The sequence below is a fragment of the Toxotes jaculatrix genome, chromosome 16, assembly GCF_017976425.1.
Source record: "Toxotes jaculatrix isolate fToxJac2 chromosome 16, fToxJac2.pri, whole genome shotgun sequence".
In the NCBI taxonomy this organism is placed as follows: Eukaryota; Metazoa; Chordata; class Actinopteri; family Toxotidae; genus Toxotes; species Toxotes jaculatrix.
In genome coordinates, this window is record NC_054409.1 from 4,275,655 (window position 1) to 4,297,834 (window position 22,180).

At 46.1% G+C, this 22,180-nt stretch overlaps 16 non-coding genes across 16 annotated transcripts; all 16 read left to right on the plus strand.

Annotated features, from left to right (window-relative positions):
• The first annotated feature begins 828 nt into the window (after positions 1-828).
• On the plus strand, positions 829-992 carry LOC121196429. Its single transcript, XR_005895891.1, has one exon. It is a non-coding gene; the product is annotated as a U1 spliceosomal RNA (small nuclear RNA).
• A 576-nt stretch (positions 993-1,568) lies between these two features.
• On the plus strand, positions 1,569-1,759 carry LOC121196671. The gene has a single exon (XR_005896114.1). It is a non-coding gene; the product is annotated as a U2 spliceosomal RNA (small nuclear RNA).
• Positions 1,760-2,153: 394 nt separating this feature from the next.
• Positions 2,154-2,268, plus strand: LOC121196143. The gene has a single exon (XR_005895621.1). It is a non-coding gene; the product is annotated as a U5 spliceosomal RNA (small nuclear RNA).
• Positions 2,269-3,427: 1,159 nt separating this feature from the next.
• Positions 3,428-3,591, plus strand: LOC121196402. Its single transcript, XR_005895865.1, has one exon. It is a non-coding gene; the product is annotated as a U1 spliceosomal RNA (small nuclear RNA).
• Positions 3,592-12,137: 8,546 nt separating this feature from the next.
• LOC121196657 lies at positions 12,138-12,328 on the plus strand. Its single transcript, XR_005896101.1, has one exon. It is a non-coding gene; the product is annotated as a U2 spliceosomal RNA (small nuclear RNA).
• Positions 12,329-12,721: 393 nt separating this feature from the next.
• On the plus strand, positions 12,722-12,836 carry LOC121196230. Its single transcript, XR_005895703.1, has one exon. It is a non-coding gene; the product is annotated as a U5 spliceosomal RNA (small nuclear RNA).
• Positions 12,837-13,995: 1,159 nt separating this feature from the next.
• On the plus strand, positions 13,996-14,159 carry LOC121196280. The gene has a single exon (XR_005895749.1). It is a non-coding gene; the product is annotated as a U1 spliceosomal RNA (small nuclear RNA).
• A 576-nt stretch (positions 14,160-14,735) lies between these two features.
• Positions 14,736-14,926, plus strand: LOC121196625. The gene has a single exon (XR_005896071.1). It is a non-coding gene; the product is annotated as a U2 spliceosomal RNA (small nuclear RNA).
• A 408-nt stretch (positions 14,927-15,334) lies between these two features.
• LOC121196145 lies at positions 15,335-15,449 on the plus strand. Its single transcript, XR_005895622.1, has one exon. It is a non-coding gene; the product is annotated as a U5 spliceosomal RNA (small nuclear RNA).
• Positions 15,450-16,612: 1,163 nt separating this feature from the next.
• LOC121196282 lies at positions 16,613-16,776 on the plus strand. Its single transcript, XR_005895751.1, has one exon. It is a non-coding gene; the product is annotated as a U1 spliceosomal RNA (small nuclear RNA).
• A 576-nt stretch (positions 16,777-17,352) lies between these two features.
• On the plus strand, positions 17,353-17,543 carry LOC121196615. The gene has a single exon (XR_005896061.1). It is a non-coding gene; the product is annotated as a U2 spliceosomal RNA (small nuclear RNA).
• A 394-nt stretch (positions 17,544-17,937) lies between these two features.
• LOC121196146 lies at positions 17,938-18,052 on the plus strand. Its single transcript, XR_005895623.1, has one exon. It is a non-coding gene; the product is annotated as a U5 spliceosomal RNA (small nuclear RNA).
• Positions 18,053-19,214: 1,162 nt separating this feature from the next.
• Positions 19,215-19,378, plus strand: LOC121196283. The gene has a single exon (XR_005895752.1). It is a non-coding gene; the product is annotated as a U1 spliceosomal RNA (small nuclear RNA).
• A 577-nt stretch (positions 19,379-19,955) lies between these two features.
• LOC121196616 lies at positions 19,956-20,146 on the plus strand. Its single transcript, XR_005896062.1, has one exon. It is a non-coding gene; the product is annotated as a U2 spliceosomal RNA (small nuclear RNA).
• Positions 20,147-20,540: 394 nt separating this feature from the next.
• LOC121196147 lies at positions 20,541-20,655 on the plus strand. The gene has a single exon (XR_005895624.1). It is a non-coding gene; the product is annotated as a U5 spliceosomal RNA (small nuclear RNA).
• A 1,159-nt stretch (positions 20,656-21,814) lies between these two features.
• LOC121196284 lies at positions 21,815-21,978 on the plus strand. The gene has a single exon (XR_005895753.1). It is a non-coding gene; the product is annotated as a U1 spliceosomal RNA (small nuclear RNA).
• Positions 21,979-22,180: the final 202 nt, after the last annotated feature.

Sequence of the window (22,180 nt, forward strand, 5' to 3'; positions counted from 1 at the left end):
CATCAAACACACATTCACAGATGACTACATGAATACATGACTTTATGTGTGTACAGGTCTAGTGTTTTTTTTTTTTGTATTCTTTGACAGAGGCACAGGTACTGACATAGGTCTGAGATGCTAAGAGAGAGAGAGGTTAGGGCGAGGGAAAGCATTATGCCAGAGAGTGTCCTCACAAAGATATAAGTACCGGTATGTGTGAGCGTGTGTTTGTCCTTTGATGCCTTTGATGTATCAAGATTCTACAGTCTGATGTCAGAGGCTGCAGTAAGTGGACACACAGCCAGAGACAAGTTCAGAAGTCAAACAGGAGCAGAAACAGTTGGACTGGACAGGACTTGCTTATGATTTAGGAAGAAAGAAGCCCTCAGATATTTCTGCACAATTATTGACAAGGAAGGGAGGAGCTACTGCTGTTACAAGGACAAGAGGAAACCACAGGAAAGTCCAGATCAGCTCCAAGGTTTTCGCTGAGTCAATACATGTTAGTAGTTCATGTCAGTGTTTAGTTCATTTAGTCAAATGTTTTGAAAAGTGTCCCACGTGGGCCTTTGCTTTCTTTCCCAAGAGACAGCTTGACTAGTGGCATTTCACACAGTGTTCCTTTGTTTTTGGCAGAGCAGTGCATGATGGGTAGATCCAACAAAGCGCGTTTGCCGCACGCCGCAGCCTATTTGCAGCAGTGTTTGTGTCTTTTCAGCCATAAATGTAACAGACAAAGGGGAGCTGATGCTCAAGGCGCTGAAATGTGGGATTATGCATTGTAGGCACCGTCAGCCAGAGCGCTGTGCCTGGTGACCACCACCCGCTCTCTTCCAACTGCAGCTCATACTTACCTGGCAGGGGAGATACCATGATCAACAAGGTGGTTCACCCAGGGCGAGGCTCAGCCATTGCACTCCGGCTGTGCTGACCCCTGCGAATTCCCCAAATGTGGGAATCTCCACTGCATAATTTCTGGTAGTGGGGGACTGCGTTCGCGCTCTCCCCTGTTGCGTGCGTGTAGAAGAAAACACAATGTGTCAGGAATGCCCATGCGCTAACCTGTTGAAGGCTCTCCATTTTGTGAAGTGGCTTTGTTGATTTGGAGTTACATGTCAGCTTTTGCAGTCTGTCCACAAAGCGGCAGTGTTGCTCTGCAGAAGCTCTCTGGCGTACGCTACAGAGTGGCGTGTTTAGTCATGACAATTCCCCGTGTTCCCATTGGAATTGGGGAAGTGGGCGTGGCCTTTCCATGACAAAATGAAGTGTGAGCTCTCCTGTCCGACTGTGCTGCTTGTTTGTGGAAGAAATGTGTGCTAGATGTTGTTCTAGTATGCTTTATTTCTAGGCTTTGGTGTGGAACAGCAATGAGTTGAAGCTATTTTTGGCCGGTTTGCCGTATGGCTGAGCCTTTTGAGTTGGTGAAAGGTCAAACATCTTTGTATAGCGGCAGGGAAAAGTACACAGCAGACAGATGGGCGGAGTTGCTAAGTGGCGGCAATTGATAAGCTGGCTTACAAACGGGACACCGCGACAAGTGACGGTTGTACCAAGAGCTTGATTTGGACGTCAAACGCTTGGGCCTCATCGCTTCTCGGCCTTTTGGCTAAGATCAAGTGTAGTATCTGTTCTTATCAGTTTAATATCTGATATGTCCCCTATATGGGGATAACGTATTAAACCCATTTTTAGGAGAGGGAGCTGAAAAGGGAGCTTGCTCCGCTCACTCCACGCATCGACCTGGCATTGCAGTGCCGCCGGGAACAGTGCACCTTTCTCTTGCTTTGTAGAAAATCAAGCTCTGACACACACGTTTAGTTAGGAGTCAAACTTTTACAGTGGCTGAAGGAAAATGCGGCTAAGTTTTGATCAAGTGAATTGTGCACAACCAGTCAGTTGATTTACTGATATCACCCAGGGAACCCCGCTCAACAACACAGTGCACTTCAGCTACGATGATTGGTCGCGGACTCCCTGAAGACGCCTGATCGTTTCCCAGACTTTGTAGTGTCCATGTAAAAGCCAGGCCTGGATTTTTCAGGCTGGAGATGCTGGGGGGGCAATGGAGGGGAGGCTGGGATTTAGCACGCGGCAAGCCAAGGGAGGCGCACCGCGACGGTGGTAGCTGGGACGACTAGGGTCCTCAGCTGCTCTCTGAGACAGGCCTGTTCTGACTCTTGTTTCTCTTCATAACGCACAAGTCTTTCGCCTTTTACTAAAGACTTCCGTGGAGAGGAACACCAATGAGTTGAAGTTATTTTTGGCTGGCTCGGCCTTATGGCTGAGCCTTTTGAGTTGGTGAAAAGTCAAACATCTTTATAGAGCGCCACAAGTGGGAGCTCCCCTGTCCGACTTTGCTCTTTCTTTGTGGAAGAAATGTGTGCTAGATGTTGTCATTTCGCTGGTATACTTTATTTTTAGGCTTTGGTGGGGATGCTGCCGTCTTCGAGACAAGAAAAGTGTACATGATGACAGTAAAAAAAGAAATAACGCTACTGAATGAACTTATTTCTTCAATATGACAGATGATGCTTGAAAAATATACAGTTGTAAGAAGCAAAGGAAACAAGAGAAGCTTTTACAAAAACAAGGTTCATGCAGCATTTTCACTTTGCACTCATCAAACACACATTCACAGATGACTACATGAATACATGACTTTATGTGTGTACAGGTCTAGTGTTTTTTTTTTTGTATTCTTTGACAGAGGCACTGCTACTGACATAGGTCTGAGATGCTAAGAGAGAGAGAGGTTAGGGCGAGGGAAAGCATTATGCCAGAGAGTGTCCTCACAAAGATATAAGTACCGGTATGTGTGAGCGTGTGTTTGTCCTTTGATGCCTTTGATGTATCAAGATTCTACAGTCTGATGTCAGAGGCTGCAGTAAGTGGACACACAGCCAGAGACAAGTTCAGAAGTCAAACAGGAGCAGAAACAGTTGGACTGGACAGGACTTGCTTATGATTTAGGAAGAAAGAAGCCCTCAGATATTTCTGCACAATTATTGACAAGGAAGGGAGGAGCTACTGCTGTTACAAGGACAAGAGGAAACCACAGGAAAGTCCAGATCAGCTCCAAGGTTTTCGCTGAGTCAATACATGTTAGTAGTTCATGTCAGTGTTTAGTTCATTTAGTCAAATGTTTTGAAAAGTGTCCCACGTGGGCCTTTGCTTTCTTTCCCAAGAGACAGCTTGACTAGTGGCATTTCACACAGTGTTCCTTTGTTTTTGGCAGAGCAGTGCATGATGGGTAGATCCAACAAAGCGCGTTTGCCGCACGCCGCAGCCTATTTGCAGCAGTGTTTGTGTCTTTTCAGCCATAAATGTAACAGACAAAGGGGAGCTGATGCTCAAGGCGCTGAAATGTGGGATTATGCATTGTAGGCACCGTCAGCCAGAGCGCTGTGCCTGGTGACCACCACCCGCTCTCTTCCAACTGCAGCTCATACTTACCTGGCAGGGGAGATACCATGATCAACAAGGTGGTTCACCCAGGGTGAGGCTCAGCCATTGCACTCCGGCTGTGCTGACCCCTGCGAATTCCCCAAATGTGGGAATCTTGACTGCATAATTTCTGGTAGTGGGGGACTGCGTTCGCGCTCTCCCCTGTTGCGTGCGTGTAGAAGAAAACACAATGTGTCAGGAATGCCCATGCGCTAACCTGTTGAAGGCTCTCCATTTTGTGAAGTGGCTTTGTTGATTTGGAGTTACATGTCAGCTTTTGCAGTCTGTCCACAAAGCGGCAGTGTTGCTCTGCAGAAGCTCTCTGGCGTACGCTACAGAGTGGCGTGTTTAGTCATGACAATTCCCCGTGTTCCCATTGGAATTGGGGAAGTGGGCGTGGCCTTTCCATGACAAAATGAAGTGTGAGCTCTCCTGTCCGACTGTGCTGCTTGTTTGTGGAAGAAATGTGTGTAAATGATTCTAGTTCTTTTCGTATGCTTTTATTCTTGTAAGTCCTACTTTGTTCGAAGACTTTTATTTTGAATGTACTTCCGGTTTAACGTTGTTTTTACCGACCTACGGACACTCATACACTTCGGTAATTTTAGCTCCTTGGCTGGATATGGGAACAAGGTAATTTTATTTTGCAATGTTGTATTATTTTGTTCGTACTCATAAATGTAACGGTGAGAGAATGTTTGTGTAATTTTGTTGTAAATGTTACGCCGAACGTTAGTTTTCGTCTCAAGCTAGCTTTAGCATTTTTTCGGCGCATCTCTGCTAAGTAGTTTACGTTAACGGTTTTGAAATTAGGGTTTATTTGTATTATTAATGTAGCGTATTATTATTTTTGTGCTTGGTTGTGTTTGTAAGAGCTTTTTTGTTATTGTCTGTCTTTTAGCTCTTACGGTGTTCACAGAGGAGAAGGAAAGGGAAAAAGGAAAGGAATTTATTTTTGTTCGATACTAACGGCTAAATTGTGAACCTCAATAAAAATCCTCTGAAGCATCTGTACACGAAACCATTGTCTGGCCGGGGTTTGCTACAGTAAGAGCTTGACCCTCATCGATCTGACGACGTGCTGCCTGGATAACGGACCATAACGGAGGGCCTCCACGGCGCGCCTATTGCTCCCGCTACATCGCCGCTTGCTACACGGAGGACTTCGTCAAGCCGCGGTTCCCGGGCCTGCGCAGGATCCGTCTTTAACGATTCAGCAGCAGTCTTCTCGATTCGGTGCAATGGTCAAGTACAGACTCCTTCACTAACACTGCTAGAGAACTGTGAGTATTACAGCTCCACTACTACACGGTCTGAGAGTGATATACGAACAGTTTCTGAGACTGATCCAGTGACCTACTCACCTGCCTAGCAACAGCAAAGGGAGAAACTGTCATGAACACTAACTGACATTTCACATGATAAATGGACTCTATAACCGAGAGTATTTTTTCATTTTGAGGACTCTGCATTTGAACACTAAAAAAAAAAAAAAAAAAAAAAAAAAAAAATTGTGATTATTGTGGTGTTTCATGGACATTTATAGTTACTAGACTTGCGTTTATTCTGTACTAATATTTCAACATTTCATATTACCTGGAGTTCTCATTTAAGGTACTTTAAAGAACATTGTCCTTTGAAGGTTCTGTTCTACAGCTGAGTGACTAGGGTTAAAAGCTTCTCCACTAGTCATTTACATGAACGCTCTAATGCTATATGTTTATACTGTTAATTGCTAAGTTTGACTATCTGCTAAAGAGTTTTCTTCTAACTTTGAAGTTTAGAAAATTTTGTTGACAATGTCAGAGTTAGGCAGTGTGAGAGAGTCAGGTGATCTAATAACTGAACATGAACTACAAAGTATGACAGATGTCCAAGGCAAGCTTCAAAGGGACACTGTTCCACCTGAATATGTCAGGCGCTCTGAGCGCACTCGCAACCCCACAGAGAAGATGCGTGCTCTCCAACACGAAGAGGCCAAGAAAAGGGAAAAAAGGCTGCTCTCCATGTATGAAAAATGGAAATTGCAAGTCCGCGAAGCAAGAAATCAGCTGAGATCCTATATGCCTGATACTGAACTCTGGCCTCTTGTAGAAGATCTTAAGAAGAGTAAGGACGATATAATGAATGTATATAGTGAAATTCGAGACCTCATCACATCCTCCACCGACATACGAAGGCGAGTGGACACATGTGAATCAGTAACCAAAGAAATTGTAAGCATTGCTTACAGCAGAGCTATAGATGAAGAAGACGAGTTCGATGAAGCTCAGGAGAGAAGCCGCCTGCATGAGCTGCTCCATCGTGATCATGCAAGGTCTGTTTATGGATCTGCAGCTTCTCTGACAAATCACAGCATGTCTGATCATCAGTCCATGGCTTCGTCAATAGCAGCTAGGCGTGCAGACGCTGCAGCCGAACTAGCAGCAAAGGAGGTGAATTATGAGATGATGCTAAAGGAAGAGAGACAAATGGAATCAATACGGGAATTAGAGGAACAACAAAGGAAAGCTTTAGAGGCACAGAAGCGTGAGTTGGAGCGACTGAGAGCAGAGAAAGAAGTGCGAGCAGCTCAAGTTAAGTTAAAGGTTTACAATAAGGAAACGGAACAGGAAGTTGCAAACTATATTAACTGTGGAAACAAGGAAGAAGTCAACAACATCTCTACAACCTCAGTCCCTCAGTCTCCTGCTGCGACCCTCCCTCATGCAGATATCTCCTCTTTAGCTCAGGTCTTCCAAGACAACATAGCCTTAAATAGGCTCCCTGTTCCAGAACCATTCGTCTTCAGTGGTGATCCCATACGGTTCTTCGAATGGAAAGCAGCATTCACCTCACTCATCGACCAAAGACCGATCACTCCTGCTGAGAAACTCTACTATCTGAAGAAATATGTTGGTGGCCCAGCACGCCAGATTCTTGATGGTACGTTCTACAGGAATGATAATGATGCTTATCAAGATGCCTGGAACAAGCTGAACCGTCGGTTTGGGCAGCCATTTGCTATTCAAAGAGCATTCAGGGAAAAGCTCGCCAGCTGGCCAAGAATTCATTCAAAGGATGCTGAAGGTCTTAGAAACTTCTCAGATTTCCTGAATGCCTGCCAAGATGCTATGCCTCATGTTAAAGGTTTGGAGATACTAAACGACTGTGAAGAGAATCAAAAGTTGATTCATAAACTTCCAGATTGGGCAGCATCACGTTGGAACCGACAAGTGACACAAAGTCTGAACCAGAATCAAGAGTTCCCAAGTTTCAAAGACTTTGCCTTATTCCTGTCAACTGAAGCTGAGATTGCCTGCAATCCAATCACGTCCTTTCATGCTCTCCATTCAACAGACTCTACCTCTGAGAAGAAAGGTCTCAGGGACGCAAGGAGAAACAGGGCCAGTGTCCTTGCCACTCAAATGGTTACAGATGGGGAGAAACAAGGATCAGATCAAAGAAAGGTGAAGGCTCCATGCACTCTTTGTCAAGATAATAGACACCAGCTTCACGCATGTCCCAAGTTTATGAAGATGTCTTTGGCTGAGCGACGTAACTATGTGAAGGACAAAAAACTCTGCTACGGATGCCTAAAACATGGCCACAGTGCTAAGGACTGTCGTCACCGTCACTTCTGTGAGACCTGCAAGGGAAAACATCCTACTGCACTCCATGATGATGACTACGGGAAGGAAAAATCTTCTCCAGTGACGGGGACAAATCAAGGTGTTACTGCAACATCACTCAGTGTCGCAGGTGAAGGCTCATCCTACACATCCATGGTGTTGCCAGTGTGGGTGTCATCTAAGAATGATCCAACTACTGAGAAACTTGTCTACGCTCTCCTCGATACCCAAAGTGACACTACATTCGTTGACCAAGAAGTGAGTGACAGTCTAAATGCTAGCAAGTATCCTGTGAAGCTAAAGTTGACAACCATGAGCGGAAAAGACACAGTTATCACAAGTGAGAGTGTTTCTGGTCTTCGTGTAAGAGGATACAGTTCAACCATTCAAGTTGATCTACCAGTCACCTACACAAAGAACTGCATACCTGTCAACCGTGCTCACATTCCTACATGTGAGACAGCTAAACAGTGGAGTCATCTTGTGGAGATAGCTGATGAGATCCAACCACTAAAGAACTGCGAAGTGGGCCTCCTGATCGGCTACAACTGCTCTAGAGCCATGGCACCAAGGCAGGTCATTCTAGGAGGAGAGGATGAACCATACGCAGTGCGCACAGACTTGGGTTGGAGTATTGTGGGGCGCTCATCACAAGGCCATGATTCTCCAAGTACAAGTCACTTGTGTCACAGGACTTCTGTTAAAGAGCTCCCTCCATCAACCCCCGCTGATGCTATTCGTATTCTGGAATCTGACTTTAAGGATGGCTGTGTCGACGCCAAAACTGTGTCCCAGGATGACATCACCTTCCTCGACAAGTTGCAAAAGGGCATAAGGAAAAACATACAGGGGCACTACGAAATGCCTCTGCCCTTTAAAGACAGACCCAGCTTGCCTGACAATAAAAGCTCTGCTGAAATACGCCTGAATCACCTCAAAAGGAAACTGCAAAGGGATGAAAGGTACAAAAGGCAGTATGTTGAGACCATGGAAGAGGTCATTGAAAGGGGCGATGCAGAGCAGATCGAGGATGGTGGGAGTGAAGGGGAGAGATGGTACATTCCTCATCATGGTGTTCGTCATGCCAAGAAGCCAGATAAACTTCGTGTAGTATTTGACTGTTCAGCCAGATACAAAGGAACCAGCTTAAACGATCACCTTCTCTCTGGTCCTGACATGCTGAACAACTTGTGCGGAGTTCTCATCCGCTTTCGACAGCACCCTGTCGCTTTGATGTGTGACATTGAAAAAATGTTCCATCAGTTTCATGTGGATGAAGCAGATCGCAACTACCTGCGCTTTCTTTGGTGGAAGAAAGGAGACTTCACTGCCCAGCCTAGTGAGTTCCGCATGAAAGTACATCTCTTCGGCGCAGCCTCCTCTCCTGGATGTGCAAGTTACGGGCTTAAGCATCTAGCAAAGGAAAATTGTCACATCTACCCACAAGGCTCACAGTTTGTCATGAGGGACTTTTATGTAGATGATGGAGTCACAAGCGTCCAAAGCACTGAAGATGCTATTCAGCTTGCCAGAGAAGCACGTGAACTCTGTGCCATGGGTGGTCTCCGACTCCACAAGTTTATGTCAAATGACAGGAAGGTTTTAGAGAGCATACCACCATCCGAACGAGCAACCAATGTAAGCAACATCGACCTCTCATTTGAAGATCTGCCACTTGAGAGAGCTCTTGGACTTAAATGGGATGTTGAATCTGACCACTTTCAGATTAATGTCAACCTCAAGGATCAGCCTGCAACGCGGCGTGGCGTTCTGTCTACAGTGGCTTCCCTGTATGATCCCCTTGGGTTTGTAGCACCAGTTCTCCTCAAAGCAAAGGTCATCCTTCAGGAGACATGTAGGCGTGGTACGGACTGGGATGACCCTCTGTCAGACGAACTTCGTCCAAAATGGGAAAGGTGGAGAAGGGATCTAGCCCACTTGGATAAGGTCACTATATCTCGCACTTACGCACCTGCTGGCTTTGGCAAGGTCTTGAAGATGGAGCTGCATCATTTCTCAGATGCAAGTTTGAAAGGTTATGGCCAGTGTTCATACCTGAGACTGCAAAACGAAGAAGGAGATGTTCACTGTGTCCTAATCATAGGGAAATCACGTGTCTCACCAACAAAGGTCACAACTATTCCAAGACTGGAATTGACAGCGGCAGTTGTCTCAGTGAAGATGAGCAACTTGCTCAAGGAGGAACTTGGATTCACTGATGCTGAGGAGTTTTTCTGGACTGACTCCAAAGTGGTCTTAGGTTACATAAGAAATGAAGCACGGCGATTCCACACCTTTGTAGCCAACCGGGTTCAGAAAATTCATCTCAGTTCACTGCCTCAACAATGGAGATATGTTCCAACCAACGAGAATCCTGCTGACCACGCTTCTCGGGGTTTGACTCCCAGTGAGCTTCTCTCATCAACTTGGTTCACTGGACCCGAGTTCTTATGGAACAAGGAGATCACGCTGTCAGCAGAGGAAGTTCCAGAGCTGACTATTGGAGATCCAGAAATCAGACATGCTGCGGTGCTTAGCACAAGAACCACGGAACAAGTAAGCCTCGTTGATCGCTTGTCCAAGCTCTCATCTTGGTCACTGGCTACTCGAGCTGTAGCGCGCCTTCTAAGACGCATCAGCAAGAACAAATCAAATGACCTCACCACAGTGACAGAACGAGAAGAAGCAGAACATCACATAATCAAAGATCTGCAGAAAAGTGCATATCAAGAGGAGCTACATCTGCTCAGCAAAGGGAGTTCTCTAACATCTCGCAGCGAACTGTACTCTCTTGATGCTTTCCTTGACGAAGACGGTGTCCTTCGGGTAGGAGGGAGACTTCGCCATTCTTCTCTCCCAGAATCAATCAAACATCCTGCCATCATACCTAAAGGTCATCACATCACAAGGATGATCATCGCTCATTACCATGAAAGGACAAAACATCAAGGTAAAGGTCTCACCATCAATGAAATCAGGTCCAACGGCTACTGGATTCCAGGAATTAACCGGGCAGTGGCATCCTACATTCATCAGTGTGTCACCTGCAGGCGGCAACGGAAACCAACTGAAGAGCAAAGGATGGCTGATCTACCTCCTGAACGTGTAGAACCATCCCCTCCTTTCACTCACTGTGGTATGGATTGTTTTGGTCCGTTCATCACCAAGCAAGGAAGAAAGGAGAACAAGAGGTACGGTCTTCTCTTCACTTGCCTCAGCTCCCGTGCTATTCATCTGGAAATGCTTGAAGACATGTCAACGGACTCTCTCATAAATGGCCTTCGATGTTTCATCTCCATACGTGGCTCTGTACGTCAGATCAAATCTGACCAAGGCAGCAACTTTGTTGGAGCCAAAAATGAACTCAAAGGGGCTCTAAAGGAACTTGATGCAGACCGGCTGACTGCATTTCTTGCTGAGAAGCAATGTGACTTTAGCATGAATGCACCTTACTCAAGCCACGTTGGAGGAGTGTGGGAAAGGCAAATAAGAACAGTGAGAGGCATCCTGAGGTCCACACTCGCCCTTTCCCCTGGTAGGCTAAATGATGCTTCACTACGTGCGTTCTTCTATGAAGCCATGGCGATTGTTAATGGTCGGCCACTGACTGTTGAGAACCTTAGTGATCCCCATAGTCTCGAGCCACTCACCCCTAATCACCTTTTGACTCTGAAATCCAGCAAGGTCTTACCTCCTCCAGGTGTATTCGTTAAGGAGGACATGTATGGCAAGAAAAGATGGCGTCATGTTCAGTACCTGGCAGAACAGTTCTGGAGTCGATGGCGAAAGGAATACCTTGCCAACATTACTCTCAGACAGCGGTGGCATAAGCCGAGAAGAAATCTGCAAGTAGGAGATATTGTGATCCTGAAGGCAGAAGATGCTCACCGAAATGAATGGAGGCTTGGTAGAGTTTCACAAGCTGTGGCTGGCAAGGATGGACTAGTAAGGAGAGTCAAAGTCTGCCTTGGTGACAAGCAGCTCGGCAAGAAGGGAGAACGTCTTAGCAAACTGTCAGAAGTTGAACGTCCAGTCCAGAAGTTAGTCTTGCTGCTGGAAAGTGACTAAATGTGCTAATTCTCCCTTTAGTTTATGATGCTCTCCCTCTATAGATCGTAAGCTTATGTAGTACATGGTTCATTTATTCCTTTATGGTGCATGAAAAGGGAATCATTTCAGTTAAAAATCATTCGTGCCTAATGTAAATTGTATACTGTTCCATTATTCACTCATGATTGGTGGGAGTGTAAATGATTCTAGTTCTTTTCGTATGCTTTTATTCTTGTAAGTCCTACTTTGTTCGAAGACTTTTATTTTGAATGTACTTCCGGTTTAACGTTGTTTTTACCGACCTACGGACACTCATACACTTCGGTAATTTTAGCTCCTTGGCTGGATATGGGAACAAGGTAATTTTATTTTGCAATGTTGTATTATTTTGTTCGTACTCATAAATGTAACGGTGAGAGAATGTTTGTGTAATTTTGTTGTAAATGTTACGCCGAACGTTAGTTTTCGTCTCAAGCTAGCTTTAGCATTTTTTCGGCGCATCTCTGCTAAGTAGTTTACGTTAACGGTTTTGAAATTAGGGTTTATTTGTATTATTAATGTAGCGTATTATTATTTTTGTGCTTGGTTGTGTTTGTAAGAGCTTTTTTGTTATTGTCTGTCTTTTAGCTCTTACGGTGTTCACAGAGGAGAAGGAAAGGGAAAAAGGAAAGGAATTTATTTTTGTTCGATACTAACGGCTAAATTGTGAACCTCAATAAAAATCCTCTGAAGCATCTGTACACGAAACCATTGTCTGGCCGGGGTTTGCTACAATGTGTGCTAGATGTTGTTCTAGTATGCTTTATTTCTAGGCTTTGGTGTGGAACAGCAATGAGTTGAAGCTATTTTTGGCCGGTTTGCCGTATGGCTGAGCCTTTTGAGTTGGTGAAAGGTCAAACATCTTTGTATAGCGGCAGGGAAAAGTACACGGCAGACAGATGGGCGGAGTTGCTAAGTGGTGGCAATTGATAAGCTGGCTTACAAACGGGACACCGCGACAAGTGACGGTTGTACCAAGAGCTTGATTTGGACGTCAAACGCTTGGGCCTCATCGCTTCTCGGCCTTTTGGCTAAGATCAAGTGTAGTATCTGTTCTTATCAGTTTAATATCTGATATGTCCCCTATATGGGGATAACGTATTAAACCCATTTTTAGGAGAGGGAGCTGAAAAGGGAGCTTGCTCCGCTCACTCCACGCATCGATCTGGCATTGCAGTGCCGCCGGGAACGGTGCACCTTTCTCTTGCTTTGTAGAAAATCAAGCTCTGACACACACGTTTAGTTAGGAGTCAAACTTTTACAGTGGCTGAAGGAAAATGCGCCTAAGTTTTTATCAAGTGAATTGTGCACAACCAGTCAGTTGATTTACTGATATCACCCAGGGAACCCCGCTCAACAACACAGTGCACTTCAGCTACGATGATTGGTCGCGGACTCCCTGAAGACGCCTGATCGTTTCCCAGACTTTGTAGTGTCCATGTAAAAGCCAGGCCTGGATTTTTCAGGCTGGAGATGCTGGGGGGCAATGGAGGGGAGGCTGGGATTTAGCACGCGGCAAGCCAAGGGAGGCGCACCGCGACGGTGGTAGCTGGGACGACTAGGGTCCTCAGCTGCTCTCTGAGACAGGCCTGTTCTGACTCTTGTTTCTCTTCATAACACACAAGTCTTTCGCCTTTTACTAAAGACTTCCGTGGAGAGGAACACCAATGAGTTGAAGTTATTTTTGGCTGGCTCGGCCTTATGGCTGAGCCTTTTGAGTTGGTGAAAAGTCAAACATCTTTATAGAGCGCCACAAGTGGGAGCTCCCCTGTCCGACTTTGCTCTTTCTTTGCGGAAGAAATGTGTGCTAGATGTTGTCATTTCGCTGGTATACTTTATTTTTAGGCTTTGGTGGGGATGCTGCCGTCTTCGAGACAAGAAAAGTGTACATGATGACAGTAAAAAAAGAAATAACGCTACTGAATGAACTTATTTCTTCAATATGACAGATGATGCTTGAAAAATATACAGTTGTAAGAAGCAAAGGAAACAAGAGAAGCTTTTACAAAAACAAGGTTCATGCAGCATTTTCACTTTGCACTCATCAAACACACATTCACAGATGACTACATGAATACATGACTTTATGTGTGTACAGGTCTAGTGTTTTTTTTTTTTTGTATTCTTTAACAGAGGCACAGGTACTGACATAGGTCTGAGATGCTAAGAGAGAGAGAGGTTAGGGCGAGGGAAAGCATTATGCCAGAGAGTGTCCTCACAAAGATATAAGTACCGGTATGTGTGAGCGTGTGTTTGTCCTTTGATGCCTTTGATGTATCAAGATTCTACAGTCTGATGTCAGAGGCTGCAGTAAGTGGACACACAGCCAGAGACAAGTTTAGAAGTCAAACAGGAGCAGAAACAGTTGGACTGGACAGGACTTGCTTATGATTTAGGAAGAAAGAAGCCCTCAGATATTTCTGCACAATTATTGACAAGGAAGGGAGGAGCTACTGCTGTTACAAGGACAAGAGGAAACCACAGGAAAGTCCAGATCAGCTCCAAGGTTTTCAGTAAGTCAATACATGTTAGTAGTTCATGTCAGTGTTTAGTTCATTTAGTCAAATGTTTTGAAAAGTGTCCCACGTGGGCCTTTGCTTTCTTTCCCAAGAGACAGCTTGACTAGTGGCATTTCACAGTGTTCCTTTGTTTTTGGCAGAGCAGTGCATGATGGGTAGATCCAACAAAGCACGTTTGCCGCACGCCGCAGCCTATTTGCAGCAGTGTTTGTGTCTTTTCAGCCATAAATGTAACAGACAAAGGGGAGCTGATGCTCAAGGCGCTGAAATGTGGGATTATGCATTGTAGGCACCGTCAGCCAGAGCGCTGTGCCTGGTGACCACCACCCGCTCTCTTCCAGCTGCAGCTCATACTTACCTGGCAGGGGAGATACCATGATCAACAAGGTGGTTCACCCAGGGCGAGGCTCAGCCATTGCACTCCGGCTGTGCTGACCCCTGCGAATTCCCCAAATGTGGGAATCTCGACTGCATAATTTCTGGTAGTGGGGGACTGCGTTCGCGCTCTCCCCTGTTGCGTGCGTGTAGAAGAAAACACAATGTGTCAGGAATGCCCATGCGCTAACCTCTTGAAGGCTCTCCATTTTGTGAAGTGGCTTTGTTGATTTGGAGTTACATGTCAGCTTTTGCAGTCTGTCCACAAAGCGGCAGTGTTGCTCTGCAGAAGCTCTCTGGCGTGCGCTACAGAGTGGCGTGTTTAGTCATGACAATTCCCCGTGTTCCCATTGGAATTGGGGAAGTGGGCGTGGCCTTTCCATGACAAAATGAAGTGTGAGCTCTCCTGTCCGACTGTGCTGCTTGTTTGTGGAAGAAATGTGTGCTAGATGTTGTTCTAGTATGCTTTATTTCTAGGCTTTGGTGTGGAACAGCAATGAGTTGAAGCTATTTTTGGCCGGTTTGCCGTATGGCTGAGCCTTTTGAGTTGGTGAAAGGTCAAACATCTTTGTATAGCGGCAGGGAAAAGTACACAGCAGACAGATGGGCGGAGTTGCTAAGTGGCGGCAATTGATAAGCTGGCTTACAAACGGGACACCGCGACAAGTGACGGTTGTACCAAGAGCTTGATTTGGACGTCAAGCGCTTGGGCCTCATCGCTTCTCGGCCTTTTGGCTAAGATCAAGTGTAGTATCTGTTCTTATCAGTTTAATATCTGATATATCCCCTATATGGGGATAACGTATTAAACCCATTTTTAGGAGAGGGAGCTGAAAAGGGAGCTTGCTCTGCTCACTCCACGCATCGACCTGGCATTGCAGTGCCGCCGGGAACGGTGCACCTTTCTCTTGCTTTGTAGAAAATCAAGCTCTGACACACATGTTTAGTTAGGAGTCAAACTTTTACAGTGGCTGAAGGAAAATGCGGCTAAGTTTTTATCAAGTGAATTGTGCACAACCAGTCAGTTGATTTACTGATATCACCCAGGGAACCCCGCTCAACAACACAGTGCACTTCAGCTACGATGATTGGTCGCGGACTCCCTGAAGACGCCTGATCGTTTCCCAGACTTTGTAGTGTCCATGTAAAAGCCAGGCCTGGATTTTTCAGGCTGGAGATGCTGGGGGGGCAATGGAGGGGAGGCTGGGATTTAGCACGCGGCAAGCCAAGGGAGGCAAGCCAAGGGAGGCGCACCGCGACGGTGGTAGCTGGGACGACTAGGGTCCTCAGCTGCTCTCTGAGACAGGCCTGTTCTGACTCTTGTTTCTCTTCATAACGCACAAGTCTTTCGCCTTTTACTAAAGACTTCCGTGGAGAGGAACACCAATGAGTTGAAGTTATTTTTGGCTGGCTCGGCCTTATGGCTGAGCCTTTTGAGTTGGTGAAAAGTCAAACATCTTTATAGAGCGCCACAAGTGGGAGCTCCCCTGTCCGACTTTGCTCTTTCTTTGCGGAAGAAATGTGTGCTAGATGTTGTCATTTCGCTGGTATACTTTATTTTTAGGCTTTGGTGGGGATGCTGCCGTCTTCGAGACAAGAAAAGTGTACATGATGACAGTAAAAAAAGAAATAACGCTACTGAATGAACTTATTTCTTCAATATGACAGATGATGCTTGAAAAATATACAGTTGTAAGAAGCAAAGGAAACAAGAGAAGCTTTTACAAAAACAAGGTTCATGCAGCATTTTCACTTTGCACTCATCAAACACACATTCACAGATGACTACATGAATACATGACTTTATGTGTGTACAGGTCTAGTGTTTTTTTTTTTTTTTGTATTCTTTGACAGAGGCACTGCTACTGACATAGGTCTGAGATGCTAAGAGAGAGAGAGGTTAGGGCGAGGGAAAGCATTATGCCAGAGAGTGTCCTCACAAAGATATAAGTACCGGTATGTGTGAGCGTGTGTTTGTCCTTTGATGCCTTTGATGTATCAAGATTCTACAGTCTGATGTCAGAGGCTGCAGTAAGTGGACACACAGCCAGAGACAAGTTCAGAGGTCAAACAGGAGCAGAAACAGTTGGACTGGACAGGACTTGCTTATGATTTAGGAAGAAAGAAGCCCTCAGATATTTCTGCACAATTATTGACAAGGAAGGGAGGAGCTACTGCTGTTACAAGGACAAGAGGAAACCACAGGAAAGTCCAGATCAGCTCCAAGGTTTTCGGTGAGTCAATGCATGTTAGTAGTTCATGTCAGTGTTTAGTTCATTTAGTCAAATGTTTTGAAAAGTGTCCCACGTGGGCCTTTGCTTTCTTTCCCAAGAGACAGCTTGACTAGGGGCATTTCACACAGTGTTCCTTTGTTTTTGGCAGAGCAGTGCATGATGGGTAGATCCAACAAAGCGCGTTTGCCGCACGCCGCAGCCTATTTGCAGCAGTGTTTGTGTCTTTTCAGCCATAAATGTAACAGACAAAGGGGAGCTGATGCTCAAGGCGCTGAAATGTGGGATTATGCATTGTAGGCACCGTCAGCCAGAGCGCTGTGCCTGGTGACCACCACCCGCTCTCTTCCAACTGCAGCTCATACTTACCTGGCAGGGGAGATACCATGATCAACAAGGTGGTTCACCCAGGGCGAGGCTCAGCCATTGCACTCCGGCTGTGCTGACCCCTGCGAATTCCCCAAATGTGGGAATCTCGACTGCATAATTTCTGGTAGTGGGGGACTGCGTTCGCGCTCTCCCCTGTTGCGTGCGTGTAGAAGAAAACACAATGTGTCAGGAATGCCCATGCGCTAACCTGTTGAAGGCTCTCCATTTTGTGAAGTGGCTTTGTTGATTTGGAGTTACATGTCAGCTTTTGCAGTCTGTCCACAAAGCGGCAGTGTTGCTCTGCAGAAGCTCTCTGGCGTACGCTACAGAGTGGCGTGTTTAGTCATGACAATTCCCCGTGTTCCCATTGGACTTGGGGAAGTGGGCGTGGCCTTTCCATGACAAAATGAAGTGTGAGCTCTCCTGTCCGACTGTGCTGCTTGTTTGTGGAAGAAATGTGTGCTAGATGTTGTTCTAGTATGCTTTATTTCTAGGCTTTGGTGTGGAACAGCAATGAGTTGAAGCTATTTTTGGCCGGTTTGCCGTATGGCTGAGCCTTTTGAGTTGGTGAAAGGTCAAACATCTTTGTATAGCGGCAGGGAAAAGTACACAGCAGACAGATGGGCGGAGTTGCTAAGTGGCGGCAATTGATAAGCTGGCTTACAAACGGGACACCGCGACAAGTGACGGTTGTACCAAGAGCTTGATTTGGACGTCAAACGCTTGGGCCTCATCGCTTCTCGGCCTTTTGGCTAAGATCAAGTGTAGTATCTGTTCTTATCAGTTTAATATCTGATATGTCCCCTATATGGGGATAACGTATTAAACCCATTTTTAGGAGAGGGAGCTGAAAAGGGAGCTTGCTCCGCTCACTCCACGCATCGACCTGGCATTGCAGTGCCGCCGGGAACGGTGCACCTTTCTCTTGCTTTGTAGAAAATCAAGCTCTGACACACACGTTTAGTTAGGAGTCAAACTTTTACAGTGGCTGAAGGAAAATGCGGCTAAGTTTTTATCAAGTGAATTGTGCACAACCAGTCAGTTGATTTACTGATATCACCCAGGGAACCCCGCTCAACAACACAGTGCACTTCAGCTACGATGATTGGTCGCGGACTCCCTGAAGACGCCTGATCGTTTCCCAGACTTTGTAGTGTCCATGTAAAAGCCAGGCCTGGATTTTTCAGGCTGGAGATGCTGGGGGGGCAATGGAGGGGAGGCTGGGATTTAGCACGCGGCAAGCCAAGGGAGGCGCACCGCGACGGTGGTAGCTGGGACGACTAGGGTCCTCAGCTGCTCTCTGAGACAGGCCTGTTCTGACTCTTGTTTCTCTTCATAACGCACAAGTCTTTCGCCTTTTACTAAAGACTTCCGTGGAGAGGAACACCAATGAGTTGAAGTTATTTTTGGCTGGCTCGGCCTTATGGCTGAGCCTTTTGAGTTGGTGAAAAGTCAAACATCTTTATAGAGCGCCACAAGTGGGAGCTCCCCTGTCCGACTTTGCTCTTTCTTTGCGGAAGAAATGTGTGCTAGATGTTGTCATTTCGCTGGTATACTTTCTTTTTAGGCTTTGGTGGGGATGCTGCCGTCTTCGAGACAAGAAAAGTGTACATGATGACAGTAAAAAAAGAAATAACGCTACTGAATGAACTTATTTCTTCAATATGACAGATGATGCTTGAAAAATATACAGTTGTAAGAAACAAAGGAAACAAGAGAAGCTTTTACAAAAACAAGGTTCATGCAGCATTTTCACTTTGCACTCATCAAACACACATTCACAGATGACTACATGAATACATGACTTTATGTGTGTACAGGTCTAGTGTTTTTTTTTTTTTTGTATTCTTTGACAGAGGCACAGGTACTGACATAGGTCTGAGATGCTAAGAGAGAGAGAGGTTAGGGCGAGGGAAAGCATTATGCCAGAGAGTGTCCTCACAAAGATATAAGTACCGGTATGTGTGAGCGTGTGTTTGTCCTTTGATGCCTTTGATGTATCAAGATTCTACAGTCTGATGTCAGAGGCTGCAGTAAGTGGACACACAGCCAGAGACAAGTTTAGAAGTCAAACAGGAGCAGAAACAGTTGGACTGGACAGGACTTGCTTATGATTTAGGAAGAAAGAAGCCCTCAGATATTTCTGCACAATTATTGACAAGGAAGGGAGGAGCTACTGCTGTTACAAGGACAAGAGGAAACCACAGGAAAGTCCAGATCAGCTCCAAGGTTTTCGCTGAGTCAATACATGTTAGTAGTTCATGTCAGTGTTTAGTTCATTTAGTCAAATGTTTTGAAAAGTGTCCCACGTGGGCCTTTGCTTTCTTTCCCAAGAGACAGCTTGACTAGTGGCATTTCACACAGTGTTCCTTTGTTTTTGGCAGAGCAGTGCATGATGGGTAGATCCAACAAAGCGCGTTTGCCGCACGCCGCAGCCTATTTGCAGCAGTGTTTGTGTCTTTTCAGCCATAAATGTAACAGACAAAGGGGAGCTGATGCTCAAGGCGCTGAAATGTGGGATTATGCATTGTAGGCACCGTCAGCCAGAGCGCTGTGCCTGGTGACCACCACCCGCTCTCTTCCAGCTGCAGCTCATACTTACCTGGCAGGGGAGATACCATGATCAACAAGGTGGTTCACCCAGGGCGAGGCTCAGCCATTGCACTCCGGCTGTGCTGACCCCTGCGAATTCCCCAAATGTGGGAATCTCGACTGCATAATTTCTGGTAGTGGGGGACTGCGTTCGCGCTCTCCCCTGTTGCGTGCGTGTAGAAGAAAACACAATGTGTCAGGAATGCCCATGTGCTAACCTGCTGAAGGCTCTCCATTTTGTGAAGTGGCTTTGTTGATTTGGAGTTACATGTCAGCTTTTGCAGTCTGTCCACAAAGCGGCAGTGTTGCTCTGCAGAAGCTCTCTGGCGTACGCTACAGAGTGGCGTGTTTAGTCATGACAATTCCCCGTGTTCCCATTGGAATTGGGGAAGCGGGCGTGGCCTTTCCATGACAAAATGAAGTGTGAGCTCTCCTGTCCGACTGTGCTGCTTGTTTGTGGAAGAAATGTGTGCTAGATGTTGTTCTAGTATGCTTTATTTCTAGGTTTTGGTGTGGAACAGCAATGAGTTGAAGCTATTTTTGGCCGGCTTTGCCGTATGGCTGAGCCTTTTGAGTTGGTGAAAGGTCAAACATCTTTGTATAGCGGCAGGGAAAAGTACACGGCAGACAGATGGGCGGAGTTGCTAAGTGGCGGCAATTGACAAGCTGGCTTACAAACGGGACACCGCGACAAGTGACGGTTGTACCAAGAGCTTGATTTGGACGTCAAACGCTTGGGCCTCATCGCTTCTCGGCCTTTTGGCTAAGATCAAGTGTAGTATCTGTTCTTATCAGTTTAATATCTGATATGTCCCCTATATGGGGATAACGTATTAAACCCATTTTTAGGAGAGGGAGCTGAAAAGGGAGCTTGCTCCGCTCACTCCACGCATCGACCTGGCATTGCAGTGCCGCCGGGAACGGTGCACCTTTCTCTTGCTTTGTAGAAAATCAAGCTCTGACACACACGTTTAGTTAGGAGTCAAACTTTTACAGTGGCTGAAGGAAAATGCGGCTAAGTTTTTATCAAGTGAATTGTGCACAACCAGTCAGTTGATTTACTGATATCACCCAGGGAACCCCGCTCAACAACACAGTGCACTTCAGCTACGATGATTGGTCGCGGACTCCCTGAAGACGCCTGATCGTTTCCCAGACTTTGTAGTGTCCATGTAAAAGCCAGGCCTGGATTTTTCAGGCTGGAGATGCTGGGGGGGCAATGGAGGGGAGGCTGGGATTTAGCACGCGGCAAGCCAAGGGAGGCGCACCGCGACGGTGGTAGCTGGGACGACTAGGGTCCTCAGCTGCTCTCTGAGACAGGCCTGTTCTGACTCTTGTTTCTCTTCATAACGCACAAGTCTTTCGCCTTTTACTAAAGACTTCCGTGGAGAGGAACACCAATGAGTTGAAGTTATTTTTGGCTGGCTCGGCCTTATGGCTGAGCCTTTTGAGTTGGTGAAAAGTCAAACATCTTTATAGAGCGCCACAAGTGGGAGCTCCCCTGTCCGACTTTGCTCTTTCTTTGCGGAAGAAATGTGTGCTAGATGTTGTCATTTCGCTGGTATACTTTATTTTTAGGCTTTGGTGGGGATGCTGCCGTCTTCGAGACAAGAAAAGTGTACATGATGACAGTAAAAAAAGAAATAACGCTACTGAATGAACTTATTTCTTCAATATGACAGATGATGCTTGAAAAATATACAGTTGTAAGAAGCAAAGGAAACAAGAGAAGCTTTTACAAAAACAAGGTTCATGCAGCATTTTCACTTTGCACTCATCAAACACACATTCACAGATGACTACATGAATACATGACTTTATGTGTGTACAGGTCTAGTGTTTTTTTTTTTGTATTCTTTGACAGAGGCACTGCTACTGACATAGGTCTGAGATGCTAAGAGAGAGAGAGGTTAGGGCGAGGGAAAGCATTATGCCAGAGAGTGTCCTCACAAAGATATAAGTACCGGTATGTGTGAGCGTGTGTTTGTCCTTTGATGCCTTTGATGTATCAAGATTCTACAGTCTGATGTCAGAGGCTGCAGTAAGTGGACACACAGGCAGAGACAAGTTCAGAAGTCAAACAGGAGCAGAAACAGTTGGACTGGACAGGACTTGCTTATGATTTAGGAAGAAAGAAGCCCTCAGATATTTCTGCACAATTATTGACAAGGAAGGGAGGAGCTACTGCTGTTACAAGGACAAGAGGAAACCACAGGAAAGTCCAGATCAGCTCCAAGGTTTTCGCTGAGTCAATACATGTTAGTAGTTCATGTCAGTGTTTAGTTCATTTAGTCAAATGTTTTGAAAAGTGTCCCACGTGGGCCTTTGCTTTCTTTCCCAAGAGACAGCTTGACTAGTGGCATTTCACACAGTGTTCCTTTGTTTTTGGCAGAGCAGTGCATGATGGGTAGATCCAACAAAGCGCGTTTGCCGCACGCCGCAGCCTATTTGCAGCAGTGTTTGTGTCTTTTCAGCCATAAATGTAACAGACAAAGGGGAGCTGATGCTCAAGGCGCTGAAATGTGGGATTATGCATTGTAGGCACCGTCAGCCAGAGCGCTGTGCCTGGTGACCACCACCCGCTCTCTTCCAGCTGCAGCTCATACTTACCTGGCAGGGGAGATACCATGATCAACAAGGTGGTTCACCCAGGGCGAGGCTCAGCCATTGCACTCCGGCTGTGCTGACCCCTGCGAATTCCCCAAATGTGGGAATCTCGACTGCATAATTTCTGGTAGTGGGGGACTGCGTTCGCGCTCTCCCCTGTTGCGTGCGTGTAGAAGAAAACACAATGTGTCAGGAATGCCCATGCGCTAACCTCTTGAAGGCTCTCCATTTTGTGAAGTGGCTTTGTTGATTTGGAGTTACATGTCAGCTTTTGCAGTCTGTCCACAAAGCGGCAGTGTTGCTCTGCAGAAGCTCTCTGGCGTGCGCTACAGAGTGGCGTGTTTAGTCATGACAATTCCCC